The 26,029-nt window shown below is 45.0% G+C and overlaps 1 pseudogene; it reads right to left on the bottom strand.

The window, feature by feature from the left end:
* LOC140218574 (uncharacterized) overlaps positions 1-26,029 on the bottom strand; it is an 82,151-nt pseudogene that overhangs the window by 46,159 nt on the left and 9,963 nt on the right.

The raw sequence follows: 26,029 nt of genomic DNA, 5'->3' as shown, positions 1-26,029 counted from the left end.
GCAATAACAGAGAAGTCTCGCAAAACATATGTTGGCATATTGCAACATTTCTATATTTTTTATGTTTAGCCTCATGAGCTAAGCATACGCGCTACGCTCATGTTAAAATATTGCCCCAAAGACTGCCTCTCTCTTATCTTTAACGGCAAATTGTAAGGGGAACTACAACGGTGCTAAATTTCATTGCAAGGACGTAAAGATTTGCAAAAGTAAGGTCTGCCTGCCATCAGGATTAAAAGCTGGGACCAGTGGCGTCACTAGAATGAGGCACGCCGCGACACCACCACCGCCCCACCTCCCCAACCCCTACCACCGCGGCCCTCTCGCTTCATTCGATGAAGCATTATCCTCGTAGCTTGCTTCAACGTGGAGTTCGTTGTGTAGCTAACAAGTAATTATTTTTATTTCTTTTTGAACTATCGAAAGTAACCAGTGCACCACACAAATCTCAATTCAGAACACCATCTCATCGAAAGCGCAAATTTACGTGTTTATTTTGTATTAGCAGGCACAAAAACAGGACTGTGGATTATTTCTTCTTTCAAAGAGAACACTTTTCAAAAACAAACATGTCAGGGAGTTTTCATCAAAGGAATGTCTGGATTAACATTACAAAAATAAACGGGCACATAAAACACAAGAAATGTAAACTTTGAGCGTGAAGAAATAAATATCTGTAGTAATATGTGCATGCGCAGTGTATGCATAGCCACGTGCAATGCACACTGCATGCGTAGCCGCGTAGGTATATACAAGAATAAATTATCCGCATTTCCTTAAGTGAAGTTCGAAGAAGCACCTCTGAAAAAGAAAACTTGAAAGGAGAGGAAAATGAAGATGAGCCAGAAATAGTAGGTGACTGGGCGGACAAGAATTCAGTCCGAGTAGAACGTGTGGTATTTTAAAGGAACTTTCGTAGGAAAATTAAACTACAAATTTATGCAAATCTCACACCATCCGCTAGCGCAGTCAGCCATGTGGGGAAATATTTCTGCAGCATTTACAACAAGGCCTACGCTGCTGTCCCTGAGAAACATTTCATGTATCTCTCAGTGGCGGGGTCTCTAACGTATATTTGATTTTAACTCCGCGTTCTCAAGCAACCCAAGTAATTAAGCTTTGCTAAGGGCACCCTTCTTCAAATTTCCAGTCTTGATTTATTTTCTGGAGTCGGCGTATAGTGTCATGTTTCCACACAGCAAAAGGTGGCCGGCGCCTTTTCGCTCCATTGACTAATAATTATATTCCATTTCACCCCCCCTCCTTTCTCTGCCCAGCTGCACCCCCCTTAGCACTGACCCCGGGGTGGTCCTCACCTCCCCCCTTCTCTCCCCCCCCCTCTATTCACGCCAGTGGCTGGGACAGCAAAATGTTCGAATAAAAAAAAATGGAAATTTTTGTTCTGAATCGTTCAGCCGGAGCCCATGCAAGCCAAGCCCTCTGCTCCCATTTCCCAACCTATCTCCCCTTCCCCAACCAGACCACGACATATTATCCTTGAAATTCATTCATTCATTCATTTTCTTTACTTGCGTATGACATTGTTTGAAGAGGTCGAGAAAAAAATTTTTGTTGTAAACAATAGATTTAGCAATCAGAGATTGAAATGTGTCTTTCTCGCAACAAGAACAGACAATGAGGGCTTTCTTTTAGACAATTGCTCACAGTTTAACAGCGACAACTGCTACATATCGCGAAGAATTCATCACATCACGTTTGCTTGTCGTAGTCTCGTTCAGTAGCGCATGTGTTGACACTGTAAAGAGAGAGTGTGCTTAGCAAAAACAAATGTCCTTAGCATGCTTACATATTTTTGTTGGTCTCTTAGCTCACCTTCATACGTCGAAAATTTCGAGAGGATTAGGGACTAAGGATTAGGATTGTTGAAATTGTACGAAGATGCGTCATTAGTACCGTTCCTAGCTACAACTATTGTACAGTGGCTACGTCAATACAATCAGAAATATATCAGTTTATTATTATTATTATTATTATTATTAGATATGAAAACATACAGACACACAAAGGAAACAGGGAGGGAGCAAGCTGACAACTGCCACCGAGAGGGGCATAACGCCTGCCTACTCTGTCGGGAGAAGGGAATGAAAACAGGAGAAGAGGAGAAGAAAACAGGAAACAAAGAAATAGGAAAGAAAACAGGAAATAAGCAAATGACAGAGACACGGACAGAAAAACACAAAGAAAGTAGGAACACGGAAAAAATGTCTATAAATGGGAGGCCAAATCATTTTTCTGCATGAGAGTTAGCAAGGCTCTATGGGCCTGGTCGCGTTGAGCAGGACTCCCTCTGGGAAACAGGCAAACCTATACGGTTCGTTAGTCCTGACCTCGAAACCTGAGCTCAGTGCGCTTATCTAGCTTGACTGGTCCTTCCTGCCTTTCCTCTGTTTCCTCTTTCCACTGGTGATTCCTCTAATTCTAGGCAAGGGTGCTTCGACAATACGGAAACAGGATAGAATTGCAGAAGTGCGAGAAAACCCTCGCCAAACATTTATTTCCACATTTTATAGAAAGCGTATACATGTTTCGTATATGAAATATACAGGCTGTCGACAAGTAGCCTACGAAGGCTTCCCTTGTTTGCCAAGTAACAGCTGTGAACTTTTCGAAAACGACTGCATTAGAATTTTTCGGACCGCCAAACAGTCAAAATAAAGCATGCCTAACGCAATTAATTTCGTCTACGGAAAGACTACAAATTTTACATGACATCTATTTGAACTCTATAATATGTGTGTGGACCGTTTATAAACGTCTAAATCCACTTCATGTCTCCTATGTGTTATGTCTCTACATATGTATATATAGAAGTATAGTAGTACGTTGTACGGGCAGATATGGGAGTACGTATATGTCAATGTGTCTATGTCTAGAGTATGTAAGTGTAATATTTTTCGTGATTTCCCCTCTATCCAGTATGCGTTAGGTTGTCACACTGTACTACCACATCCAAGAGTTGTAAAATGCGGGTGTCTTATGCTGCTGATATGTCTTCCTTCTCGCTGAGCAGCTTTGTCAGGTATTTCTGCACTATTTGACAGGTTGTATGGTTCGCAAAATGCAGTAGTTTGACGTAACTTGGATTTATTTAATATTTCCGTGTAGCGGTGAGCGGTGGCTTGTTCGTTTGTTTTATTGCAATAGCAACTAAATGGTCACTCCAGGCGCATTCCTGCCGTCGCCGAGATGTTCCGTGTAAAGTCCAAAGGCGACAACATCGTTGCCGAGCGCCGTACACCGTATGTGCGAGTGAAAGCTTGCGAGGGTGAGACGACGATGGCGGCTCGATCTCGCCCCCACAGTCAAGGAAGCGGGGAGGAAGCGCACCGGGTTCCATCTCGCGCAAGGCTTCGGGGGGAGTGTAGGGAAGGGGTTCTACTCCAGCGGCGGCTGCGTATGGCGCGGCCTCACAGGCCCTATTTTCCACCACTGGAAAAGCTGGCGCCACCGTCGGCGTGACGTGCTATGAGGGATCACGTGGACATAGCGGCCGCGTCGGCTGCTTCGGGAGCGCCGAAGCGAGCTGAAAACGAGAGTTTAAATTCCCTCGTACGCTGCGGTCCTCATTTAGTGGCGAGATTTTCCCGCTTCGAGTATCTCCTTTACAACGCTTGTAAGCACTACAATAGGTAGTGGCTGCCTTTGAAGGCGCGCAACATGGTAGGCTACTGCTCGGTACCGCAGTGCCGGACGTACGCAATGGAGCCCGCGGTGTCAGCCTTATTCACGCGTAGCCGCAGGACAAGAAGATGCGTGAAGCTTGGCTTGCGAAACATAAAACCGGCAAACAGTCATCGGTTACAAATTGGGTATACAGCAAGCACAGACGCGAGGACGATTTCTGCTACGGCGTCGAGTCTGCGATGTTCGGAAAACGCGCAGTGAGACGCTCGCCCGAGTCCGCTGCCCGACTAATGTCATGACGGTTTGGTCTATGAACTTGTCGATGCTATAGATACTGGCAAGTTCACTGGAGTGGAAAGGGAGCGGTAAGAAGCACATTATAAAAAAGCATGGCATATGGTCATGTTAGTGTTATGAATTAATGCACTGGATTACAAAGAAGAAGCAGCGGGAAATCGCAGGCTAAGAATACCGATAAACATACAGTGCGACGCAACTCGAGAAATAATATTGAAACGTCCAAGAATTTAGAAGCAAAAAAAAAAAAAAAAAATATTGAATCGTCGCGACGGCACATCACAGTCCCCGTAGGCGTCGAAGTCTCTGCAATGAAATTATTTTTGAACAGCTCTAATAGCGCCCACGCAACAATGGTTGCTTCTATATTGTCAAATGCTCATATTCTGCAGCCTAAAACTCATAGCACGGTGCGAAAACGCGCACGCGGCGAAAGCGAAACAGTGCGCGGACAAGCATGCAGACGCGCAGTCGGTCGCTGCGAATCTGTGCGATCGCTGCATTGAGGCTTCATTCTATTACGCTCCATTTAGTTATACAAACACTATAAGGACATATTTCACGTGTTTTACTCTCAACGTTTACCTACCTTTCACGCAAGAAGCCGGTGCGGGAGACTAAATAGCGGCGACCGCGCGCAGTGGCGCTCACTGTGCGTATTCAGTAAAGAGATAGCGTCTGTAAACGATTCTGTGCTTTCAGTTTGCCCAAGATTATTATTTAGACAGTAAAAACTTCTCTCGTTTCGGAAGTACTTACAGAAATGCCCGGGAGAGCTCTCGCGTGGTGTTTTCAGTGAGCGCTGACAGCAAAACCTATGAGGAGCGCGCCGCGTGACCCCTCATACTACGCCAGCTAGGCGCTTCCGACAGATGGCGACTCCGTAACTCCTCGCCGCCATTATCGAAAGCGATCTGCGATGGGCCGGAGGTCGCGTCGAGTGCTGATAGCTTCGTGTGCGCTGTGTTTTCGCCGCTTAGTTCGCGTTGGAGCGAGAGGCAGCACGAAGGGCAATTCGCTCGCTGCTGCAGCCGCGCTTCCTCAGTGCAGCGTTCTGAGGGCGAGTTTCCACGGTCATCGAGTGAGATGTGTTGATGTTTACTTGTGCGCGTGACACCATGCTTGTTAATTTAGTAAGTAAGCGAAATTTTACAACTTCATACGGCTGAGAAAACTACTATCCTTACTTGGTATACTGTAGATGTCTACTAATTTGCTATCGCAATCGATGCTTCGCCTTAGGGAAGGAACTGCAACTTTTTTTCTAACCCTTTGATGAGTCTTTGATTCCATGTTTCTCATTTTCATTTCTTGTTTAATTTATTTGCAGAATTGCTTGTGCCTTCTCCTGTGCCCTACTTCTGCCAGCCTACTCACAAGCACTAACTTGGTTACGTGGGCAGGAAAGGCAACTAAACGTTCACGGACAACAAAAAGTATTATTATTATTATTATTATTATTATTATTATTATTATTATTATTATTATTATTATTATTATTATTATTATTATTATTATTATTATTATTACGAACACATTCCCAAAGGCTTGTAAAACAGGGCGGGTCGCTCCCGTCTTTAAGTCGGGGGTAAAAACTGCTGCGAGTAACTAAAGCCCTATTTCTCTCCTATGCGCAGCGTCTAAATTATTCAAGTCAACTCTGCACAGAATAATTTCATTTTCTATTAAAAATATCATCATTCCTCAGCAGCATGGTTTAAAATGGGGTCGCTCCACAACTATACCAACCTCGTTATGTCCCGTTTATGTTGGCGTAAATGGTTTGTCATCAGAACTTTAAGCGGTTACAAGTCGAGTTCCTCAAGGTCCTGTCCTAGGCCCTCTTCTTTTCTCGCTGTTTATTAACGACGTTTTGTCAGTCATTCAAAACTCTTCAATTTTGTTATATGCTGATGACACGAAACTTTTGAAAGCGGTAAAAAATGTTAATGATTGCGCCGTTCTTCAGAAGGACATTGCGAATTTTGCGTCATAGTGCGATGGAAACAAGCTGGTCATAAACGCCTCAAAAACGAAAATTGTAAGCTTCACGCGGAAGACTAACAAGATCTTATGTCTGTGTAGCGTTAAAGACGTTCTCCTGCAGGAGCTCAAGGAAGAAAGGGCCTTGTAGTGTACTTCGATAGCTCTCTGAGTTTCTCGCCCCACGCTCAACAGACGAGGCAGCGTGCACTTTGAACGCTCGGCACAATATGTCGGGTGGCGGGAGACCTCAAACAACCTGGACCATTTGTAACCTGATGTAAAAGCGTATGCCTTCCAGTTCTTGCGTACGCCTCCGTTCTTTAGGGCCGTACTTGTAGATCAAATTGTGAACATCTCGAAAGTGTACAAGAGAAGTTCACATCTATATTTAAACATTGCTTCTCTCAAAAGGCTTCCATCCCCATAGAACTAAGACGGACGCTCACGTTACCTACGCTTACCTGTAGACGCAACAAATCGGATGTTTTCTTTCTCCACAAATTAATGCATGGAAAAATCTGCTGCTCGCACTTGCTTTCTAATGTGCATTTTTACATACCGCAGAAAAGCACAAGGAAACAGCGCGCCTTTCAGCCTTCCGATTTTTTGTGGTCCTCTATCTAGAGTGCAAGCGACATATAACGCCCATTCAGAGTGCCTGAATATGTTCATACCTAATTTTATTATCTTCCTGAAAAGGACTTTCAATAACTGAACAAAAACTCTCATCTGTGGTGTGTTCCGTCATTCTGTAATCCTTTCATGTTTCTCCAGTTTTGCTTTGTATTCTCTTTGTGTACTCATTTTATGCTCTGTTAAAATCTGTATTCGCGAAATTACTACTTCTTTTTATGCGTACGCGTGTGTGTACGTGTGTGTGTGCGTGCACTGTGTTTTCTGCGCATTGTCTTGCCGAGTGCGCCAGCACTAAGACCCTCGAGGTTGTTCGTGAGCACTAAACTCCTTTGACTGACTGACTGATTGATTGATTGATTGATTGATTGATTGATTGATTGATTGATTGATTGATTGATTGATTGATTGATTGATTGATTGATTGATTGATTGATTGATTGATTGATTGATTGATTGATTTTTTTTACTTCCGTTTTATTGTCGTTTCTTCTTTTACTGTACTAGTGTGCCAGCACTCAGACCTCGGTGTTGTTCCGCGCTACGTTAAAGAATTTATTTGTTTGTTTGTTTGTTTGTTTGTTTATTTATTTATTTATTTATTTATTTATTTATTTATTTATTTATTTATTTATTTACTTATTCCGTAATGATATTGGACGGCAGGTCTAACCTCTCCTGCAAGAACTCGGCGCTCTCATAACATGCGATCGTGCCGCGCCCACATCGCATAATGCTAAACCACACGCGAAGCCACGGAGTGAAAACGCGATCCGCCGCGCCGCGCTGCGCATTGGTGGCTCTCCAGGCACTTGTGTGCGAAAACAGGCACTTGCGTGAAGACACGGAGGGAGGCAGAGCAAACAGACAGACGAAGAGCAACGAAAGCAAAGATATGTACAGAGGGAGAGATGAAAGCCAGTTGGCCGCATGAAGACGCGTGACATGTTATTACACAAGCCAGACAGCAGTTCCAGCGGTCCCCATCAGCCGAACAGGACAGTGAGACAGTCGTAAGTAGCCTGGAAAAAAAAAAGGTAATAAACTGGGGCTGCCGCACTCACTGGCTTCCCTTCCAGGGTTTACGGGACTGACAAACGCAAGTTACTCCTTTCTTTTGCGAGCTGCGCGTTCGTGATGACATTGTGGGCGTTCCTGATTCTCTCTGTTGCTTTCTTTTGTCTCCTCGAAATTCGTTCCTCCTGTAAAAGTCGGACGAACGGGGGCTTTGCCTGCTTATACATATATCGGTATGCATGTACCAGTCGTATTTTAGCTCATCTCACATATCTCTCCGATGCGTGTGCGTGTTTTACACCAAGAACAGCGGTCTTTTTGTTCTCGTTCATGAAGATTACTTTTGCGTTCTTTTCCTTCCTTTGCCCCCAGGGATGAAGCACTCACTAGCTCACTGCTCCGGCGATAAACCACGACGATGACGTGGCGAGAAGGCAGACTCATATTTCACACGGTTTTGGACCTTGCTTCGCTGTCGCCTCGGCGCTTTCGCGAGAGAATTCTTTGTCACTTTATTCCAGTCCGCGAGCTCTCACCTCTTTATCAAGCCGGACTGTATAGCACGTATTACTCGCGCTTTATTCAGCATCCTTGCTCATCTTCATCTTGAACGCTGGTGACAGCTTTCTCTCTCTTTCTCTCACGTGGATTTTATTTATTCGTGTTTTTTTTTCTCTCTCTCTCTTTCTCATCGCAGCTCCATTTTCTTCGTAACACTCCTAATCTCGTTCCCCTTGTATTCCCGCTACAAGTGGCAACATTTTGAAAATATTCTTTGCTACCCTAAAACAGAACGGCGTTCCAGATAAAACCACAGAACGCATGAAAACGTATAACACAAATACATGCAAAATATGGCTACTTGGGACAATTTCCAACATACTCAAACGTGTGGTTCCAGGAAGAAGGATGTGAAACAATGTTGCGAGTAGCATGTACAGGTATGTGGAGCAATGTTCCACATAACAGCAGCTATTTAACGGGAACACGATTCCTCGTATTCATTAAGGAGTATACGATGTTAAAATATATAGAACGACGCGCGCGCCGTGGCAAAGCCACCTAGATTTTTTTCTAGGGGGGCTTTGGCCGTGGTCTGCCGTGGTCCGCCGTGACTCGAAGGACGAGGCTGCAATGGGCGCCGAGGAAACACCTGCGAAGCGCCGAATCAACAAAGCAGGTATAGCGTCTCAAGACACGCGACTACGAGCAACGGAGAGGTGTGGGAACGAGCCTGGAACCGTAAAGCCTCGTGTGGCCAATCATCAACGGTCGACGTCGCTTACATGCGGCGGCGGCAAGTGTGGGGTGCTACAACGCAAGGTCTATGAGGGGAGCGCCGTAGGCTCGATCTGTTGTCACTCGCCAATATGGAGTTCTCAGAGAGGTCGATAAATAATACAGCACTGAACGTCCGGGGGCTTAGTGCCAAGAAGCGGCAGGACCAACTTTACCGCTTCCTAACGGAGCACAACATGGATATTGTGGGCATTCAGGAGACCGAAGGGGAGAGAGAGGACAAGACAGAGCGTATGGTGCGTCCTTTCGCGAGACGCTATAGGACGTGTGTGGTGCCCATGCGGTGGGGGTGCCTTCGGGGTGTGTTTTGTTAATTCAGCAGAACCTTGGTGCGGTAGTGCAGTCGGTGACTATTTGTGAGTCAGGCCGTTTCCCTGTATCTGAGTTTTACCTGTTATCAGGAAATTGGCGAGTGATTTCTCTTTATGCACCAACTAAGGCTCAAGAGCGAAGGGAATTTTTTGAAGAAATTGAGACGTACTTGAAATGCGAGCGCAGACTAATTCTGGCGGGACGTTTCAATTGTGGTCTGTGCGGAACGTGACAAAACCAGTCGGAAACAACACAATGATGCGAGTACTGCGGTTTTGAAAGATATGATTGCAGAATTTCGTCTAGAATACGTGGGTGAATGCCTTTGCGGCGAAAAAGCGGTCATCTTTACCCACTTTCGGGGTATACGTTTCATGCTAGACTTGGCAGAGTGTGCGTGTCAGCTGAACTAATTCATTCGTGACGAGATTATGGAGTCACACTTGTTCCGTTTAGTCATCATTGTTCGGCTTCTTTCTGTGTTGGAAAAGAAAGAATGAATAACAAAGCATTTTCTTGGGATCTCTGGAAATTCAATGCAAATTTGTTGAAAGATGGCGAGTTTTGCAAGCAGCTTCTCAATGCTATAGATAAAAGAACAACTCAAAAATTTAGATACCTGGGGACATAAATGGGAAGTTTGAAAGTAAACAATTAAATTGAGAGCACTTGAAAGGGCCAGTGCTTTAAGTCACGCGAAAAAAGAACTCGAGTCCCATCTTAGATGGAATCTGAAGCAATTACTGGAAGCGGGAAGTACACAACCCGGTTACTTCTTAGAAGACATAAAAAGCATAAAACAAAAACTTGAGCTGATAGACAAAGAGCGATACAAGGGAGCATTAATTCGTGCCAGAGCTGAGAAATTGTGCACAGGAGAAATGCCAACAAAACGTGCCTTGGGAGTCGAAAAGAAATATGCTTCCCAAAATGCAATAACAGAAATAGAACATAATGGCTCACTGTCTGCCAACAAAGAAACAATAGCAAGTTTTTTTTTTTCTTTTAATATTACAAAGTATTGTTTTCTCGTAGCCAAGTGGACACTGATAGGTTTAAAAATTATTTCATTTGAGTTCTAAAAACGGTATAATGCTTTCTCATTCCCACGCATAAGCAATCGTAAGGGTATCTGCCGGATTTTGTTTTTTGTTTTTTTGTTCGCTCTATCTATAGACTCGGTCTATCTTCTTTTGTTTCAACGCGTTATCACAGGATGCAAAACGCAACCAAGCTCCACTGCGATTTTTTCCGACTCTTCTTCCGTTTGTATTTCTGTAAAGTTGTGTTTCCTCTCAGAGAAAAATGAGAACGCACGTTGCTCCAGTCCAGTTCCTCAAGGGCAGAGATCCTGCTTTATTTGTTTTCTTGGTCGTCACCCTTTTTCGTCTGAGAAGGGTGCTCAGCAAATACCGTTATTCTTTTAATTGAAATGGAAATAAAGAGAATTAATCACCCTCCAGTAGTGACGGCTACTCCTATTCACATAATAGTGGGTATTGTAATATCAAATAATGTAATATAAAAAGAAACGTCACAGGTTCGAAAAACTTCTAGAGTAGAGTTAGCTAGACGGAGTAAATAAAGGGCGCATGTTGTCCAGAGCACACTGGAACATATAGAGACAAAATGCGGGGGCAAGTTGCCTCACACAGTATGCTAATTTCGGAACACCTGCACGAGGCCGCGGTGCCGTCCAAATTGAACAGGCATGTAGGGATGAGCAAGATACCTAGATGACATGATACATGCACCATGACACTATTCATAAGTGGAAGAGAAACGCAAAGATGAGGTGCATTGGATATATTCCCGTTTAATTACGCAAGCACGTCGGCGTTTCCGAGAGCAGAGACTCGGTGCGTCAGAAATAACATAGTAACTGGTGCTGGTGCGAGGTGGCACACACTTAGAGGTCCAGCATTTGCTGCCCATGACGCCATAGATTCTGATCAAGCCAAGCCGGGGCTGATTATTTGTTTACTAACAAAAAATAGAAAAAAATGCTTCTCTGCAATACCACAATAAACAAAAATCAACATCGCAACTTCGAGAAATTCAGCGAAATGTGCGACTTCGTGGCGGCTTCATGTCACGATATGTGAAACTCCGCAAGCTTGCTTCCCCACACACCTAACATGCCCTAACCAACATGGCCGACCTCCCGGTAGTCTTTAAGCTAAGGGACGCGTCTTTAAAGCCGATGGTTCGAGGAACGATGATGACAGCACCATTCCGCACTTTGACACATTAATTGCGATTCTAGCATGACGTCCACCATGTTAGTTAGCTCAGACGAGGTGGACAGATAAGCGTAGTTGCAGTAGCTTGCCGAAGTGGGCCGGTTAGTGCATATCTTAACTTGAAGGTAACGGCGCTTAAGACAGGACGATGACGAGAAGAGAGCGCCATGTTTGTCTCTTCCCGTCATCAGCGCCATATTGCAAGTCGTCTATTCAAAAGCCGATGCTTGTGTTTCATTTTCTCTAGTTAAAACACAATATGTTCCCGCTGAAAAAGTGCTAGGAGTTTTGAAACGGCAATATAGCAATACAGAGGGCTTTGGTGTTTCTCTGTAGCGTCACTTCAAAAACATTCTATCTATCTATCTATCTATCTATCTATCTATCTATCTATCTATCTATATATCTATCTATCTATCTATCTATCTATCTATCTATATATCTATCTATCTATCTATCTATCTATCTATCTATCTATCTATCTATCTATCTATCTATCTATCTATCTATCTATCTATGTTCTAGCCGCGGTAAACGCGGTGTGGCAGTGTAACAACTCCGCTCAAGTCCAGTTTCCCTTTTCTTTACTATAATGGCTGCAGGCGGAAAACAAGTACGTAGAAACAGATTTCAAAGTCATACTAAAAAGCTTAGTGGGCGTTTTCAAGACACCTCGAAATAATTCGAACTTACAGGAATGTGCACGACGCGACAATTACCAAGCGCGTTCCCTCTAAAGCCTCACTTCGTTTCCTTCTGTTTAATTTCTTTTTTTTTCTAAATCGTCGACATATCTTCTCTGTCCCCCTTATTTCTCAGCCATGTTTCACATTCATTATTTTACTAAATCTCATCATTTTGGCCTCTCTTCGATTCGTTTGCCTTTTTCTTTACCTTTCTTCCTTTTTTTCTTTCCTGCATTTTTTTCGCTTACAATTTACGTAGTAGTCTCAACGCTTCCTTACGCCACGTATAGATGCGGTAAAATTTTCAATATCCCGCCTCGCTACGTATGGCTGCATAAAGTCGAAAAGCAAGCCCGTGTATTGCTGCCAGAAGCGTTCGTTCCAAATACAATCACCGTTTCATCCCCAGCCTTCCCTCTCTGCACTGTATCGAGAGAGACGTAAATACAAGAACTACTGCTGCAGGCGTGTCATTGCCATCGCAAGCTGATTGCCCGCGCGCACTGAGCAAATACCGAGGGATTCATCGGCCCTTCCCAATCTCTACAGTGTCGCGGCTCTCTCTCTCTCTCTCTCTCTCTCTCTCTCTCTCTCTCTCTCTCTCTCTCTCTCTCTTCTCTCTCTATTCGAACGACCCGAACCGATTCGCTAACTGCAAACAGAGAAGCCCCCGCGGCGCGAATCCAGCGAACCGCACGTTGCATTCACAATCACTGCGGGTGCCGACCTTTATTTGTTCGCCGACCACGTTTAAATTCGCTCACCCCGTTGTCGCTGGTTAGTCGTCCTTCACGCGCGTGCACTCGCCGCTGCCTAGGCTGAGCGAGACTAGAGCGGGAAAAAGAAAATTTAGTAGAGCTAACAGAAATAAGAGAAAACACAAAGTTATGTATATTGAACAGCGAAGGTTTGAGACCGCTCAGCAATCACCGACTCATTCTAAAGCCGGTTTTATCGGAGAGTCGTCGAATAATGGGTTGTCGAGGATTTGCATCCGTTTTGCTTCCGCTGTCTACGGCCCCGGGGACCTCATTTTCTGCCCCTTTCGGAGGCGCCATAGACTTTCATTCGCACGTGCTGCAGAAGTGCGCGCTCTGAATCGGAAAACGGTCGCCAGTGGACAGCGACTTTGGGAAGAGACCTCGCGTAAATTTGAATACAGATCGAGAGCGGAACTGGTGTGCAAAAGACACAAGGGTAGCCTCTGAAAAATCCGAATTTGACTTCAACAGAGCTGAGTCCAATAGAAGCAATCGGGGGCGACGCTAGGGAGGTTCCTAGAGCAAAAGAGATGAGCTTGTCGCTTCCTTGTTCTCTTTATCGTTGTTCTGTCCTATCCCACGGCTTCCTTTCTTTCCAGCACAGGACGAAAAGAAAGAAGTCGCCCATCGGCTATCCTTTAGTTTGCAGTCTTATAGATTTTCCAGTGTGTCGTAGCACCTGCTGTTTAATGTGGTCGTGGCGGGATTACCAAATGCCGAAAAAGATTACTCAACGGACAGTGGCGTATGCGCAAGCCCACGTTTAATCGGTAGCGTTAACCATCTCGGCAAACCTGTTCCGTTTTATGCTATATTGGGCTGTGGCGAAGACAAACGAAGACAAACGAATTGAACATGCTCTCAGGAACGGAGGAAGCCTAAAAGCAGTGAAGAAGAAACTAGGAGTTGGCAAGAATCAGATGTATGCGGTAAGAGACAAAGCCGGCAATATCATTACTAATATGGATGAGATAGTTCAAGTGGCTGAGGAATTCTATAGAGATTTATACAGTACCAGTGGCACCCACGACGATAATGGAAGAGCGAATAGTCTAAAGGAATTCGAAATCTCACAGGTAACGCCGGAAGAAGAAAAGAAAGCCTTGGGAGCTATGCAAAGGGGGAAGGCAGCTGGGGAGGATCAGGTAACAGCAGATTTGTTGAAGGATGGTGGGCAGATTGTTCCAGAGAAACTGGCCACCCTGTATACGCAATGCCTCATGACCTCGAGCGTACCGGAACCTTGGAAAAACGCTAACATAATCCTAATCCATAAGAAAGGGGACGCCAAGGACTTGAAAAATTATAGACCGATCAGCTTACTGTCAGTTGCCTACAAACTATTTACTAAGGTAATCGCAAATAGAATCAGGAACGCCTTAAACTTCTGCCAAGCAAAGGACCAGGCAGGATTCCGTAAAGGCTACTCAACAACAGACCATATTCACACTATCAATCAGGTGATAGAGAAATGTGCGGAATATAACCAACCCTTATATATAGCTTTCATTGATTACGAGAAAGCGTTTGATTCTGTCGAAACCTCAGCAGTCATGGAGGCATTACGGAATCAGGGTGTAGACGAGCCGTATGTAAAAATACTGAAAGATATCTATAGCGGCTCCACAGCCACCGTAGTCCTCCATAAAGAAAGCAACAAAATCCCAATAAAGAAAGGCATCAGGCAGGGAGATACGACCTCTCCAATGCTATTCACAGCGTGTTTACAGGAGGTATTCAGAGACCTGGAATGGGAAGAATTAGGGATAAAAGTTAATGTGGAATACCTTAGTAACTTGCGATTCGCTGATGATATTGCCTTGCTTAGTAACTCAGGGGACCAATTGCAATGCATGCTCACTGACCTGGAGAGACAAAGCCGAAGGATGGGTCTAAAAATTAATCTGCAGAAAACTAAAGTAATGTTTAACAGTCTCGGAAGAGAACAGCAATTTACAATAGGTAGCGAGGCACTGGAAGTGGTAAGGAAATACATCTACTTAGGGCAGGTAGTGACGGCGGATCCGGATCATGAGACGGAGATAATCAGAAGAATAAGAATCGGCTGGGGTGCGTTTGGCAGGCATTCTCAGATCATGAACAGCAGGTTGCCATTATCCCTCAAGAGAAAAGTGTATAATAGCTGTGTCATACCAGTACTCACCTACGGGGCAGGAACCTGGAGGCTTACGAAAAGGGTTCTACTTAAATTGAGGACGACGCAACGAGCTATGGAAAGAAGAATGATTGGTGTAACGTTAAGGGATAAGAAAAGAGCAGATTGGGTGAGGGAACAAACGCGAGTGAATGACATGTTAGTTGAAATCAAGAAAAAGAAATGGGCATGGGCAGGACATGTAATGAGGAGGGAAGATAACCGATAGTCATTAAGGGTTACAGACTGGATTCCAAGGGAAGGGAAGCGTAGCAGGGGGCGGCAGAAAGTTAGGTGGGCGGATGAGAATAAGAAGTTTGCAGGGACGACATGGCCGCAATTAGTACATGACCGGGGTAGTTGGAGAAGTATGGGAGAGGCCTTTGCCCTGCAGTGGGCGTAACAAGGCTCATGATGATGATGATAATGAAGACACACGTGGATGAAGATTAGCCTCGGAAGCACCTCAATTCATCAAGCAAGTCACGTAAGATCTCCTGGCCTTGCTTGATTCCAGGATGTACTAGACACGTGCTGTCGGCACCATTGTTTCGTCGCTGGAGCCCCACTTGAATGCTGTGCGAAAGATGGCCGGTGCACACTGGAGCAGCCATCCTTCTTTGATGTTGAAGTTACACTCGACACTGGTCGTGAATTGCGTCCTTTTTCCAGTTGCCGTTAGTATCCCCATCAAAGTACCACAACTATCGATTGGAGTTTCTATATAAGAAATGTCTGAGAACAGCTCTTGGTGTACCAAAGACAGCTGCTATAGCAAGAAAGTTTTGCACAAGTCACCGTCGTCCTCTCTCCAGCTCCTTGCATCTTAACGTCTGCTCTTGCAACTGTGCCGACTCAGCGAGACTAGGGCGATAAGAGCGCTTCTCCAGAGACTTTGGAGGAGGACCAAATCTCGCGTCTCTGTGGCACTCAACACACTTCGTGTACTCGGCCTGAAATTCACTAAAATATTTGTCCATCAGAAACCAAAGTTGCCATATGAGAGCATGGAATGTCAACTTACCATTCCGTATATTCGCACCAAGTGCCTTACATCTGTAGCAGAGGCAAAATCTTTGTTGATAGGACACCTCGGCATAATGTATAACAGACATCTCGAGTTGTACCGCAACGGCTTTGTTGACACAGAGAATAGAACTAGCACGGTGGCGTACGTGATATCGACTCTCAATGTCTCGTAGGCTGCTGGACTTGACGGCGCCGTGCCTTCTACAACAACTGAAAGTGTCGCCATTGCAGCAGTATTACCTAAACTGAAGTACTGTCAGCCTCATTCTGTAGTTCTCTTTTCGGACAGCATGGCTGCGCTGCAGCTATTACTGCCCCCGTTTCTCCTTGGCAAGTGCATTCAACGTGCATTACATGCTGTTAAAGAATCATAGAAAGTTGGATTTACCATCGTGTTCCAGTGGGCACATTCCCATATCGGCGTAGCAGGCAACGAGGCCGCTGACAGTCTGGCATGAAAATGGATGCAAATCAAGCTAACGAAGAATGCTCCCCAGGACGAAAAAGCGACATAAAGAAGGCCATCTTAAGCCACTTCCGTTCGTTGTGGTCTCCACCGCGTCAACGTTTTGTGATTGAAAGAATTAACAGGACTGATCTCGCTCTCCTATATCACATCCATACAGAGTCAGCGCAAACTTCAGCTTAACGGTACAACACAGGGCATGGCCCATCATCGTCGTGTGTGCATCGTCAAGGTCTTGGTGACATTTAACATTTCATATTATGGTGCAGCCACTACATTACACAACTCAAAACAGGACACAAAAATCAGGACAACTCAAAAAGCACAACTCAAAACAGGACACAAAAATGCAAAATGACTGTACGGGACAAATGCTGCCAAAATTGTAGGTCACCAACTCGCTAACTGTCGACATTCCTGGAGATTGTTTTCACCAACATATCCAGGATAAGCGGTGATTACACAACGAAAATCGACAGCCTCTGGACGTATATATAGATTCAATATTTCCGGTATTTATTAATACAAAAATATCGTGCCATAAGGCACGCCATCCTTGGTCACGGCTGATCGCAGTGCTTTATAATCCTGCGCCCTTAGGTTAAATGTAGCAAACTAACTTTATGTTTTAAATACGATTAGGCGGTCCCAAAAAACTGAGCATGATGGTAGGAGCGCAACGTGAAATTTATTATGGCGTGAACTGCCCAGCGCCAGCCTTCTTTACAATGAAAGCGCGTAAGGCGCACCGCGTTCGTCGTCTGCTACAGCTCTTCACGGTGAGGCACGAACGACAATCCTCACAGCCCAGACAGAGGATGCGTAAGAAAGAAAAGCATCACTCGTGTGGTTAATGCATCCACTACGTAACTACACAACCGGGTGCATTGTCGCGTGCTACCTGGGGCCGCAAATGCGGACATTCGCGCTTATTAACGCGATAAAGGTCCCGCGTCGCAAAAAATCCGTTGTCGGCGTCGGACATCGCTCGGCGAAAAATCATTCCGAGTCACAACCACGCAGGCCCTCCGCGTGGCGCAGATGCGTTACTGAACTAACTGAGTTTTTCAAACTAAAGTACGTCAGAAAAATCGTAAAGTACGACCTAGACACAGCCTATACAGATATACAGCGTCGGAGCTTAATTTGAATATACGAGAAAACATAATTCTGTTACGCGGAAACTCAAACACAAACATCTTTTCTGGGCGGCGCGGCCCGCTCGGTTCCGCGCGACACCACCATCGCGCTCGGCTCTGCGCATCCGCAAGAACGCTACGGTTGCCGGGAAATCTGACAAGCAGTCAGGGAACCTCGAAATATATCGCATTCCACTCTTGAAGGCGAAGCTTAAGAGTCCTCCAAAATTTTGTGGCAAGAAAGCGGAAGTCTGCTTCCAAACGCTTTCTCGCCTATATTCGTGGCACCCGGCCATTCTTCGAGTTCGTTGCTGCATGGCCACTTATATTCGCAAGTCACTGTAAATCCATTGCATTACCCGCTGGTAGTGCTATGACGACCGTATGTGTGAGCCCAGAAACTTCCTGTTGTACATTTTGACCCCTTGCGGATGTAAGATAAATAAAAGCCCAATTCACTCCTTTCCAGTCGTATTTCTATGCCTTTAACCCAAAGGGACATCCTTGCTTCAGTCCTCGGTGAATTTCCACAACTTTATTGCATTTCCGGCCTTCCCATACGACTTCCGACGTCTTCTCTTGACACGCTGTGCCTTCTGACGGCGCCGCCACGAAGTCCGAGTATATCCAATGGCACATACACAGCGACTCAGGTTGACGTCACAGAGGTTCATTGAAGAGCGGCGCATACCCATCGACACATACCCGCGCGAACGGTCCACATTTTTAGACTGCACTATCACCGTGATCGGCCCGTATGGTCTATAGATAGCAGGATAACCGGAAGGAAAACTGGCCCAAGTATGCCAAGAGTGTCATTCGCGTTAAAAACAAACAATCTTGGCGCGACAATATTGCCACTAGGTGTCACTGCACCGGCAGTCTGTTCCGGCCATATCTTCCGGTTTTTTCCTGACCTTGGTCATTGCGAAGAGCACACCTGGTACTTCTCGTATATTACAGACGCAATGAGTGGTGAAGTCCGTTGCACGACGACGAAAACAAAGAGAACAATGAAGCGTGAAATGGGAACGTCTGTTTGCGCACGTGTTTTACTGGTGAACGTGAAATTTTGTGCTTGCGCGCGCTTTATTTGTTTGTTTGTTTGTTTTTTGCACTTTTGTTTTGTCTGAGGTTTACCTGTCTTCATGCGCGTTTGTACGTGATTGCGTGCTTCTTTCGAGTGCGTGTGCCCGCGTCTGCTGCAGAAACCCGCGTCAGCTTGCTGCTGGTGGTAAGGCGCATGCGAATGCCACCTCGCAATATCGCGCAAAGGAAATGGCTTCGAATGAAAGAGCGGCTTCGCTTTTTATTACTCCCCCGCGCGCGTCGATATGCAATGGCAAGAAGAGATGTGGAAGGGGGAACGGGGAGGTGAGAGGGGTCAGAAAGAAAGAAACAATGGCCAAAGAACACACATGCCCAGTGGGGAATGACAGAGAGGGGGGGGGAGAGGTGGAGACATGGCTGGCGAATAGCGGATGAAATGACGAAAATGCAAGTGCCAGTGGAAAGACGGGAGGGGAAGCCTACATGCGCGCAAGCAAATAAGGGTTCAATATATTGGGACAGTTCGCGCATTCGTCCCCGCTCTATTTGCGCGACTTCTCGTGCAATCTTATATGCCGACCGGAACTGGATGCGAGCGCTATGCGCTTGCTTGGCATAGCGCTAAGCAGTCACTGCTTGTTTGCTTAGGGAAAACAAAAGCATGCGAGGTAACAACATATACTTATTTGTTTCTTTTTGCGTACAGTAAGAAAGAATCAGAGATAAAGAAAAGCAGATGTAAGCGGAAGTATGTATCCGTAGAACTGCGCATTGTACCATTTGGTTGTATGTGTGCATGTGTGTATTTAGATCCATCGGAGAGGAAACCAATCACACAGAGGTTGGTGAAGTTGGCGCTTGGCGTTGAGTCAGCAAGTTAAGGTGTTCGCCAAATCGGAAATGCTTAAAAGCGTTGCATGCACGAAGGCAATCACGAGGACGACGGCTGAAGACAGTCGGAGTAAGGAAATCACGAGGAGCCTCGTCCTCCCATTGCCTGCTTCTTTTCCTTTGTTTTGAGCTACTACGTTTTCTCACACGTTGTCGTCGCTGCTGTTTTCATGGTTGTCTGGTTTACAACTGCAAGGCCTTTCTGTATAACCAGGATGAATGTTACGCTGCATGATCAATTTCAGCATAGCACAAATTAGGCATCAGCAGTGACCCCGCCAGAATGGGTGAGTCTATATCATCATGCAGCATTTGCGCTGTATACCCAGTACACAATGTCAGAAAAAAAAAAAAAATATATATATATATATATATATATATATATATATATATATATATATATATATATATATATATATATATATATATATATATATATATATATATATATATATACGCTAGGCACACTGCGGATATTGTACGTACTAGCTACTATTACTGCGCCAATACGCATCCATTTCTCGGACATAAGTATCTTTTTGAAAGACCCCTCACCCGGCGTGATCCGAAATTTTGTTCATGCACCGGAACATTTAATGTGCCGTCTATAGGGAACGTTTTACCGCAAGAGTGTTTTTTTTTTTTTTCAAATTGGTTTATTAATCTAGCGCAAGCAAGAAGGAATTGAAATGTGACGTCACCATGCGGCCAGGAGGCGAACGTCACTGCCAACACAGACACATTTATTTTGTGTCATGAATAGTGTCCGCAAGTGACATCCCTTCCCTGCCTTCTCCAACACCTAAATCGAGGGATGCGTCATGATAACGTTGCGTACCCGCCTCCTTTCTTTTTCTCTTTGTTTTCGTAGCGCAGTGTACTTCCAGTGGTGGTTTTGCGCGTTCTGCGTTGTATGATTTACCAAAGGCACGGGCCATAATCGATGAAGTTGCACACAGGGTGTCTTACGTAGAAGTGTTCGTGCTTGTGACCCTGATTCTCCGGCATATAGAGTGGCTCCCTTGGAGAGGAAGGGCGCGTGGGCTTTCGTTTGAAATTTGTGCTTTGTTTTCTCGCCGTGATTCGATACGGCAGACAGCATCATCAGCGCGTTGATCGATTTGCCACAAGCTTGTCTTCTTCAAATGAACAAGTCTGGTTAGGGGCCTTATGTAGAAGCGCACCAAAAACGCATGACAAGTAGGTGTGCAGTCCAGGCAGTCCCAAATTCTGGTATTAAAAATCTGCATTCTATAGGGTTTTACGAGCCAAAGCTACAACCTGATTACGAGGCACTCCGTAGTGGAGGACTCCAGAGGAATTTTGCCCACGCGAGATTCTTTAACGGGTGCCGAAGTCTGTAAAAGTACACGAGCGTTCTTGCATTTCGCCCCCATTGAAATACGGTCGCCACGGCCGGCATTGAAACCGCGAAGCGGCGAGTAAAATTTTGGTATCAGAAGTAACGTTGCCGATCAAGCCAGAAGTTATAACCTGCACCTTCCGGTTGCCCAGGACAGTGATCCACACTGTCCAGGCCACTAGAACGTGAATGTTCATCAATTTCATGTGCACCATATACGCTCCGGAAGCTACCGCAACTTAGGAAGCGGGCGTCACGCGTCAGGTGAAGAAGTCTTGTCATGTGAAAGTACGCACGAGGCAACGATTTATGAGTCAGTAAATTAGGCAGCAGATAGATGTGCAGCAACGACGATATACCCCAAGGGGAAAATGCCTGCTAGATACAGAAAACGCAACGACGGAGGTTTGGTACTACGTGGCAGTGAGGAAGGTGTCGTTGACTATAAGAGTAGCAGTAAACGTATAACGTGTTGCAGGTGAAGATAGACAAGGACAGAATATGACGCACTGCCTTCCTCCCTTCCTTCCTTCCTTCCTTCCTTCCTTCCTTCCTTCCTTATCCTCGTCTGCTACGCGCTGCGTTTACTGCTTTTATGCATCACCAACAAGTCCAAACAGCAACATGCGTCGTTGTCCACTCCTAAGGCAATGGAGAGCCGGCAACCTTGGTGTGACTGTTTGTCTGTTATTTCGCTCCACTTTATATAGAGTTCTCGTACTCCCCGATAAAGCACTCGTTTAGGCTGCTTGTGCTACGTATGTCTACTGCTGTGGAGTACAAGAAACTCTTGAAGATGGAGTTAAACAGGAGTTACCGGTACTCTGCCAAAAGGACTTGCTAGCACTCCCCTTGTTCTTGCAATAGGGATCACCAGAAGAGGTAGGCGCGTTAGGCCTAATTTCCGTCGCACACCTCAAGGCATGCATGGCAAGGATGAGAAAATGTGCCTTCGTGTTGATTATGTGGGAACCACTTCTTAGGTTTGCCTACACTTTCGGATATAGGACTCGGCGATAGATCAAACAAGAGCGCCCTGCCAAGCGCAATACACATCGTTGAAAGCATAATATAACGAAAAGTCGCACGCATTATACCAGCATCTGCTGTACAAGTATACCGCCGACGACTGCATTAGATAAAATTTAGCGTACGCAGTCCTCAAAAGTTTTATTTCCGCGTGGATCACGCGTTTATACACGGAGCCCTGTAATGTGCGCCCACTTTTAATGCGTACACATTTTCTGTCTAGATATTGACATAAAAGCGCGGTAGACCAATTCACAAGTATAAACGCCCCGTAATACGAACGCTCTCGGTGTGGTGCTTGAATTAAGAGGATATTTCCTCTTGTTGGCTAAATAGTTCTAAACTTTTGTCAGCGATCTGTCGAGGCAGCGCAGGGTTGACTCAATTTTCTTGTCATTTCGACATGTGCGCAAAATATTGCTATTGGAAAGGATTTGTCGCGGGCGTAATTTAGCCCATTACGGTAGTCCTGAAAAATGAGTAACGGACATAACTCGCCTTAGTGGTTTCATCTCGATCATGTGCTGTGTATGGTTTGCGCCACTGCTCACCACTTTGCAACGAGCGCGGTGATCAGCAAAGGGCGTTTTATGTTATTATTATTATTATTATTATTATTATTATTATTATTATTATTATTATTATTCCACAAGCCCAGTGCTACATATACACTCTAAAAAACAGTTGCACCCCCTCGGGTGTATATTTGCCACACAACGATAATCATCTGTCTTGCCCGCATTTCCTTTCTTTAACGCTGCGAGCCCGGTACTTCTGGGTCACAAACGGCATGCGCGTTATCAGCATGACAGAGCATTTTCGACAGGAAAGTAATGAGCGCAACGTTTTCAAGAAAGGAAATGCGGGCAAGACAGATGACAATTATTCTTGTGTGGCAGATATGCACCCCAAAGGGTGCTAACTTTTCTGGGAGTGTACCAATGTAGTCCGCCCGAAAGTGCGAGATGGTAGACGAGATTTGTGGGAAGGTAGCTCCATCTGCTCCGTTCACAAATAACCACAGCTTCTGGCGCGAAATGTGAATGGGCATCAACCAGCTGTAAGCGTGAAAGCTGCAGAAATTCAGCGTGGTGGTTTTGAGAAGTTCCGTGCGCCGTTAAGAGTCAAGGAAAAATCCAAGATACTGATGCAAGTTAGTAACAGGATTAGTTAGCTGACAGAGTTTACCAGACGCCCTCCAAAACTTTCCGCCCCCCTGAAACGCCCGTTTAGCAACTCTATGGAAACGTGGCTCCATCTTGGTCGCTCACACCGAACTAGTTTCTTGCGGGACATTTAATATTGCTTAGTTTCCGTAAGCCTGTGAAGAGTCGCAAAACTTTTCAAATCGATATAATTATTCGTTGTTTACAGCCATCCTCGCTACAGTCTGAGTAGGTTTTTATCTCTAACGGATCATAGTGGGAACTACAGACAAAAAACAAAGACATATGATAATCCAGTTCATATTATAGCAGCTATTATATATATATATATATATATATATATTATACATGAGCGAAAAATTACTGTTTTTCAAGCGCAGCTTATATTGTCTAACTAATGTCGGCGTCGCTGTCGGTGTTGCCACACGAAAAACCCAAGCCTCGCAAAAATGAAAATTGCTCGTCGGATTGCGAGACCACCGCGCTAACCGTATCAGCCATCGTCGTTTTTTTCTTCTTTATTACGTGGAAAACAATACTGAAGGTATATTACAAAGTGGACACAACTACACACTTAAAACTCGTGCAAACACACACATACATCCAACAACTGCATCCAGTCTGGCGGAGGTTCCTGCGCACCGTATACACTTCATACATAAGCAGCCCCTTCGTGAAAGAATGATTTTGTAGATCACGGGCTTTCGGCATGGCGATCACAAAGTCTACATCTCCATATGCTGTTAAACCGAGTACTACGAACATGTCATAGGGAAGTCCACCCGTACCCTTAAACGGTAGAAACCTAGTTGAATATGGAGTTATGTCAATGCCCTTTTTAAGCGTCCGTTGGAGAATGTCCCAAAAAAATACCGCATCCCTGCAGTATATGAAATAGTGACCTATGGTTTCGGCACGTGGACAGAGTCGACAGTTTGTTGACCACGGCACAAAGCAACCCCTCGAATTCAACCAAATTTTAAAATGGAGTGTTTCCGAATGTAATTTAAAGAAAAATGTTTTTACTCCAGGAGGTACACACATTTTTCAGACGCGCTTAAGTACATCCTGATAAGGTCGGCTTAAATAAGGTGCACGATACAAAGGATCTGGGAAAATAGAGTCCACCAGTGCCGCAGAAATTGCTTTTCGACTCGCAGTGAACACGTACTCCAGGCTGAATCTAACTTTCAAGAAAAGAAATGTGTCAACAACCTCCTTGAGAAAGCCCTAAGGAGCCTGTGGGACATCTTTGGCATTTGATGACATTACTATATTAGGAACATAATGAACTAAACGGAGTTGCAACACTTCATGCAAAAACGGATGGTCGTTGTCTCGAAAGAAAAACAGGCGAGAAACAATTTGCCGGACGAAGAGGTAGACTAATCCCAGACCACCACGTTCAAAAGGGAGGAAGAGATTGTCGCGCCGCATAGATTCACAACTCGAACTCCAAATAAATGTTGTAAATATGCGATGCAGTTCCTGAAGGCGAAGTCGTGAGCAGTGCAGTACTTGCAGCACATACATAAGACGGGAAGCTAAGAACACGTTTCACACTTCAGCACGAATGAACATGGACAAATTGGGCCCTCGCCATGAATTCGCCTTACGTTGAATTTTGCCAACTTCTCCCGAACAATGAACGTTGCTATTTCTATACCGTGAGAAAGGCACACCTAAATAACGCAGATCATTTTTTACGTTGAATGCCGGTGTAATGTGATGGCAATGTGGTCCATAATCCAAACCACAAACCTGAACTTTTTTCAAAGTTAACGCTTGCACCAGAAGCCGCACATAACTCTTTTGTAATTGCAAGAGCAGTCTTTACACTTTTTTTATCGGTACAAAAAAAGGCCACGTCGTCTGCATACGCAAGAACCCGAAGCTCATTAGTCGGTAATTTAAACCCTTGGAAATTTTGTTCTTTAAGAATACTCATACAAAGTGATTCTAAATACAAGCAGAACAGAAGCGGTGACAAAGGGCATCTTTGTGGTACTGCTGATACAAGCCTAATCGGATCGGAGAGAGAGCCATTCACTATCAGCCTCGTTGAGCCATTAGCATAACATATCCTGACACCTCTAAGGAGAAGGGATCCGATATTTATATGCTCAAGTACGGTAAACAGGAATGAGTGATTCACCCTGTCGAACGCCTTAGCCAGATCTAGCTGTAACATTGCCACCTGTCCAATCCCCTCAGCTACACACTCTAGCACCGATCTCGCAACATGAATGTTCGTCTGAATGGACCGGCCCCTGATGCCACATGTTTGATGATCACCGACCACATATCTTATTACAACTTGCAAATGATTAGCTAATACCTTTGCAGAAATTTTATAATCCACATTGCATAAGGAGATAGGCCGATATCCATCCACTTTTTGCAATTTAGTCTCATCATCGGTTTTGGCTGTAAGGACAGTGTGTCCTTCGTACACTGTGGTGGTTAGGTGCCCTACTTCCAAAGCCTCAAGGTACACCTGAAGTAACAATTGCGATAAGAGGGAACGAAAACACTGATAAAATTCGGCAGTAAGGCCATCCGGGCCAGGCGTCTTTCCCTTCGCTAACGAATCGATGCATGCAGTTACCTCCTTAATATGAATGTTTTCGTTTGTATAATCATAATCATCCTGATTTAACTGGGACAGCAACGATACAATTTTTTGGCAGCATCTGTATCCAATGGCTTATTGTCTCGAAATAGTTTTTGATAATGTTCGAAAAACGTTTTAGTTATTAGAGTCGGCTCATTAACAGTGATTCCACCATACTCTATATATAATATTTGTTTAGACAGCGCGTGTCGGCGCTCATCACCTAGGGACCTGCTGCAAGGCTTTTC

The sequence above is a fragment of the Dermacentor andersoni genome, chromosome 5 (genome assembly GCF_023375885.2).
Source record: "Dermacentor andersoni chromosome 5, qqDerAnde1_hic_scaffold, whole genome shotgun sequence".
NCBI lineage: Eukaryota > Metazoa > Arthropoda > Arachnida > Ixodida > Ixodidae > Dermacentor > Dermacentor andersoni.
This window is presented reverse-complemented; position numbering and strand designations above follow the sequence as displayed.